Below are 6,689 nucleotides of genomic sequence, written 5' to 3'. Positions count from 1 at the left end.
TTTTATATGCTTTTTGGCTAACAAATGAAATTAGTTTTGGCTGACCGGCCAATTTAGTATTTTGCACTAAATTTATTTTTGAATAATGAAATTAGTTTGATTTATTTTAATTTTTTCCACAATAAGTTGGCTCTTTCGGTTTGATGTTCTGATTGGACTTTCAATCGATGACTTCAAATATTCTGTCTTAAATTTATAGAAATCAATTATGATTTTCACTAGCAATGTGGTGGGTTCAGCGATTGTGAATTCGAACTTATTTATTGCATACTTGGATCAAAACATTCCTAGGACAATCAATAGCCATATTATGATAATTATTGAGAAATTTTCATAAAGTACTATCTTTTAGTTGTAATTAGCTATCTATAGATACCATTTGCTATATTACGGATTGTAGATACGTTTTCTGTTGTTATAAGATGTACTAGATGTATTTAAGCTACTGTATTCATGAAGACACTAGCAAAAATAGGCGTGAATCAGGGAAGTCCAGCTAATCAGTTGTTGTTTTCGAGTGTATTCGACTGTATTCATGCCGTGAAACATGTGATTACATCTGGACAGATTATTGTATTCGACTGTATTCACGGCGTGAAACAGGGGATTACACTGTATTTAAACGGAAAGTGAATCAATTAACATAATAGACTCCTAATATAACTCAACAAACTCAATTACAACACACAAATTTTGTATTTCCAGTTATAAAAAAGATTCTCAACCGAAAAATACCCCAAAAACATAGCAATCTTCAGAGAAATTATATAATACATCTGAATACATAAATTATATTAATTAAAAAAAACATATGAATACATTCATGGCATATAGCGAGACAGTAAATACAATGAAATACATAGAATACAGCGGGATACATTGAAATACAATAAAAAAAAACAGTGAATACAATGAAATACATGAAATACAGTGAGATACATTGAATTACAATGAAAAAATAGACAATGAATACAAAAATACATGAAAAATACAATGTGATACTTTGAAAAAATATTGAAATATATTAATAGAAAACAAGTTGCTCAGCCCCGATGGGTCCCTGAATCTGATCCAATAAATTACCAATTGGCGCCTCAGAACCAATCCGATCAAATCAGAAACAATTTGGTCAAGGTATATTTGAAATTAAGGATTGTAAAAAAGAGGGGAGAATGAATGCGTTTGATATAATATCAATGTCAGTTGGGTTGGATTTATCAGGGTTATTTGAAGCAAGGTTGAATAAGAAAGAGATGAAGTTTATAACGACTGCTCAAGTAGGGAGTATTGAAGAGAAGGTGATGAAAATTGATATTTGCGAGAATTATTGACCCGCTTCCACCACCATCAGCGCTGTTTGTTCTTCTGATTTTAGAAGCAGAAGATGGTGGTCTGGCGGTGAGCATATTTGCGCCGGCGGGGAGGAGAAGAGAATAAAGAGAGAAGAGAGAGCGTGGGGGAAGAGAATGACATGTAAGTAGAGAGAGAAAGAAAATAAGTGTAACTGAATAGCGTATTTAATGGCTTAGATGTAAGAGGTAACCAAAACTAGATATTTTGCTATAAACATCAAAAGGTATCTATAGAATATAATTTTTTAAAATGGTTATATTTAAAACAAATAAGGTGTTAACCTTTGCTGTAGGAGGTAAAAATTTCTACCCTCCTAACGGTGAGCTAGAAGAGTTATAAAATGGTCCAAGAATTGAAAAGTGGAATATATGTTTGGCACATTTCAAAGGTTAATTAAATAAGACACCAATCCATAAATAAACCCACTCTTACTAGGAATAATTAGAAAGAACCAAGAACTTATTATTATCAAGAGCTAATAGCCAATGTTAATATATGAAATTAGGAACTGCTATAGGCGTTTCCGGTGAATGTAGTATTTAAGCGCCTCGAAACAACTATAGAAATTAAAGTCAGTTAATATCTCATTTACTCTTGTATGTTTTAAACTTATGCTTTTCTCTGATCCTTGAATCTATAGGAAACAATCTCTTTTACTCACACAAAATAGGGATAAGGTCTGCATGCACTTCACCTTTCTCAAACCTTACTTGCGAGATTACACTAGATCAGGGGCGGATTTATAGCCCCAATCATGGGGCACGTGAACCCATGATCTCAAGCGTTAAACTAGGTATATTGTACACATATTTTCTAGAATTAGTGTAATATTATCTGTCGGCACCTATACTCCAAAAGGATTGAATATATGGTGCACTTGGTTGAATATTGAGTTGTTTACCCTGAGAAATAGGAATTGATTCGTGCTTAAACTTCTTTTTCTACTTTTTTTTAATGGTGCAATCATGTCAAGAAATCCTAGATCCGCTTCCGCACCGGATATGTTATATTGTTGATGTTAATGTCTGAATAGGTAGAATGTCACCTAATTCACATTTTACACATTCTACTGATTGTAGTACTAGTTGTAGTGTTCACCCTAAGAATATTGTGCGTTGTGTATGTCTTCATTTATATAATATGTTGTTATATATCGTTAAATCATAAATAAAACAGACCACATGGATAATAATTTACATAAGTCATGTCTACGTCGAAGACTATATTATATCTGTAATCAGATATTATGTTCATATAGATAGAGACAATTGTAGCATCGATCTGATTGCGACGCTGTGGAGACACATGCCCATGAACTGTCTCTTTTCTGTCTTTTGACCTTTTGGTTTTAAAAAGTTCCTAATTATATCTAGGAATTTTTACCTCCTATAATAAAGGTTGACATCTAATTTATTTTAAATAAAAACCTTTTCAAAATAGTTAATTAACACTAGACTGCTCCTTTTTACTTTTTTTTTTTTTGCTTTTTGAATAAGCAACTGAATTTGTCTAAAAGGAAAACAAAAAGATGTTCTGACTAGATGAACAATGCCTTTTTTTTTATTTGGTAGTACTACTCTTTTTTTAGTCCCTATATTACTTCTTATAGCTATGTTTTCACGAACCACTATTGTTTAGTGGTTATTAGCTAGTTGTAGCTACCATTTACTATATTACTTCCTATAGCTATGTTTTCAATTTTTTTAGAGTGTATTCGATGTATTTAAGCTACTGTATTCATGAATACAATAGCAGAACTCGGCGTGAAACAGGGGATTTCAGCTAGACAATTATTGTATTCGACTGTATTCAACATATATTTAGGACTGTATTCGATTGTATTCGACTGTATTCACGATATGTAATTGTGAATACAGTAACATAAATAGCGCAAATTGTGGTCTATTCAGCTGTTTTTAAACGGAAAGTGAATAAATTAACACAATAGACTCCTAATATAACTCAACTAACTCAATTACATCACTCATAATCTGTGTTTGAAGCGAAATATGCTCAATATTTTTCCCAGCCGATAAATACAACAAAACATAGCAATTTGAATACATATATACATCTGAAATACATGGAATACAGTGAGATACACTGAAATAAATGAAAAAAAAGACAATGAATACAATGAAATACATGAAAATACAACGAGATACATTGAAATATATTAACAGAATCTTCAAACCACAAACTCCGTCGTCTTTGTTCAAGAACAACCCTAATGTCGTCTCGTCGAGAGGGCCGCAATTCTGTATTTGGGAGCAGCAGTTCGCCGTGAAGTACAAACACCACCAAAAGCAGTGAAATCTTCCATCACTTTAATACGCTTTGCAATCATAGTAATGAGTTCGTGCAGCAATTCTGCCCAGTTCGCCATAGCAGAAGTGGATGGATGAGGAAGGAAGATGTACTATAGATTCGGAATGGGCTTTTGAAATAAGGTCGAATTGATTAGGGCACAATATATAAGAAGCGGCAATAACAGAAAAATAGCAATTGGTGCGGTGAAAGAAGAGAGCTATAGGGAGTTTCAATTGGTGGTTTTGCCCCTCTCTGTCATTCTCCGCCGTCGATGATCACTCAAATGAAAATTTTCTGAGACAATGGAGATGAGTCAATGGAGAATCGCAGTTGTATTCATGGAGAAAGACTGGCGTTGAGAGAGAGAGAGAGGGTGGAGAAAAATCTGAAAGAATGAGAGAGAAAAATAATACAAAGCGTATTTTATGGCTTAAGGGTAGGAAGTGACCATAAATAGATATTTGGCTATAAAAATCAAAAGGTAGCTATGAAATATAATTTTTTAAAAAGGTATTTATTTAAAATAAATAAGATATCAACCTTTGCTATAGGAGGTAAAAATTCCTTCTTTGTATCAATTTACGGCTCAATATTCAGTTTCCTCAATTGTAAAGGTTAGCCCTCAGTTTCAACTACTTATATTTGCAATTTTACCAATTTACTTAATTGACTTTTATATGCATACACATGAAAAAGTTAATTCTTCTAGCTTAATTAATTCTAGAAAAAAATATTTTTAAATTCATTAATGGATCGTGCTTGCACGGACAAATTCACTAGTTAAATTAATAAAGTAATAAAAACTCGACGAAAATTTGGTTGGGCAGTAATTATTTTTTTCGCTTAAAACTTTCTTACCATGTGTAGAAGTTCAAAAGCGGATTTAATACTTAATATTGGTATTCCAAAGGCATGAAAGAGTTGGTAATACATCACACGGAATTTGCATCTACACCCGTTTTTTGGGTTACGTTTTAACTTGTGTCCGCTTTGCAAAAAAAATTACAAGCGTACTCATTTTTTCGCGTAACTTCAGCATACGGGGCTGAAGTAGCAAAGGCAATCACGCAAAACATCAGCTTTCTAGTAGACGGGCCTGAAGTAGCAAAGACAATACGCTGAAGTTTTTTTGTCCTAGATAAGATGCTGAAGTTATTTAGTTCATTTGTAAAAACTTCAGCACTAAAATAGCTGAAGGCTTTTTGTCCTGAATTCATTAGTTTTGTCATAAAACTTTTTCAAAAACTTCAGCAGAAGATGCTGAAGTTATTTAGTTCATTTGTAAAAACTCAGCACTAAAATAGCTGAAGTTTTTTTTTGTCCTGGATAAGCTTTTTCAAAAACTTCAGCAGAAGATGCTGAAGTTATTTAGTTCATTTGTAAAAATTTCAGCACTAAATAAGCTGTAGTTTTTTTTTTCCTAGTAAGCTTTTTCAAAAATTTCAGCAGAAGATGCTGAAGTTATTTGGTTCATTTGTAAAAACTTCAGCACTATATAAGCTGAAGTTTTTTTATCCTGGATTCATTAATTTTGTCATAAAGCTTTTTCAAAAACTTCAGCAGAAGATGCTGAGGTTATTTAGTTCATTTGTAAAACTTACAGCACTAAATAAGCTGAAGTTTTTGAAAAGACTTTCTAACATAGTAGATAAATAATCACCTTATCTTTCATAGTGTATTACTATTATAAATAATCAGATTGCCAACAATATTAAATTACATAAATTTTGGAAATAATAAACGTGAAAAGAACAGAATTACGTGGAAATATTCACAAATTAGTACTAACTTACGTAATTATTTATAATTTATTTTTAAATAATCTGATAAACATACTTATGGCAATCATCCCATGAACTGAAGTTTCATAGCAGCACCAACAGCAGCAGAAGAAAGAAGAAGAAGAAGAAGAAGAAGAAGAAGAAGAAGAAGAAGAAGAAGAAGACGAAGGAGGAGGAGAAAGGAGCTGAAGTTGTTTAAAAAGTGTGTACAAGTTAAAACTTTTATAAAAAATGGATATAGGTTAAATGGGGGCGACCAAATAGGGCGCCCCGTGCAATTTTACCACCTACCATTACATATTCAATATTAGAGAGGACACATATAGGTAAAAAATCGCCCAAGAAGTGAAGTGAAATAAAATAAATGGCCTAAGCCCCGCATTGAAAAAGCTGGACACAGGCCTCTGATAGTGTTTTGACCACACACAAAAAAAGTTAAAATAAAAGTCAACATTTCATGTACAAAAATGTCAACTTTTAGTAAATTACGCATACTTAAACAATACACGTGTTTCACGAATATGAACTCATTAACCTATTTAATAGGCCAAAAAGCATATATGAACAACAATTTGATGACTAAGGTCTAACCATGAAATTTGTCACCCCTATTAATAAAAAAATCTTAAAATAAAACTTTTCAATATCATTTGATCACAGTAATAAAAAATTATGATGATATTAAAAATTGTAACGCATTACAATGTAACTCTTCAATGACTCTCATATTAATAGATACATGTACCAGGTTTACGAAAAGTAAATACTTTTTTTTTTCTAATAAAGAGATCCAAAATTTCATGGAATTATTTACACCTAATTATACAGATTACCTGTAACAAGTTTACTTAAATAGGTAAGCTGTCTTTCTTCTAAAGGATCTTTACATAAATAGCCGGTCGAATTTGTGTTTTTTTTCAGTGTATATAAATTATACAAAAATTATATATGATTATACATATATTATACATAAAAAATACATATATATACATCCGTCAACTATTTTAAGAGGGTGTTTGGATTGACTTTTAAGCTGGTCAAATCAACTGTTAAGCTCTTTTTAGGTTTTTAAGTGCTTGGCTTAAAATAAGCTTAAAACTTTTTAAAACAAGTCAAAAACACTTTATTGCATTTTGGTTTTAAAGCTACTTTGTGCTGAAAAACCACTTTTTAAAGCCAATCCAAAGGCATTCTTAGTTTAGCGCTTAAATAACAGCTATTTAAGTTAATTCTTCTTGATTTTTT

This window comes from Nicotiana attenuata, chromosome 3, assembly GCF_001879085.1.
Source record: "Nicotiana attenuata strain UT chromosome 3, NIATTr2, whole genome shotgun sequence".
Taxonomy (NCBI): Eukaryota; Viridiplantae; Streptophyta; class Magnoliopsida; order Solanales; family Solanaceae; genus Nicotiana; species Nicotiana attenuata.
This window is presented reverse-complemented; position numbering follows the sequence as displayed.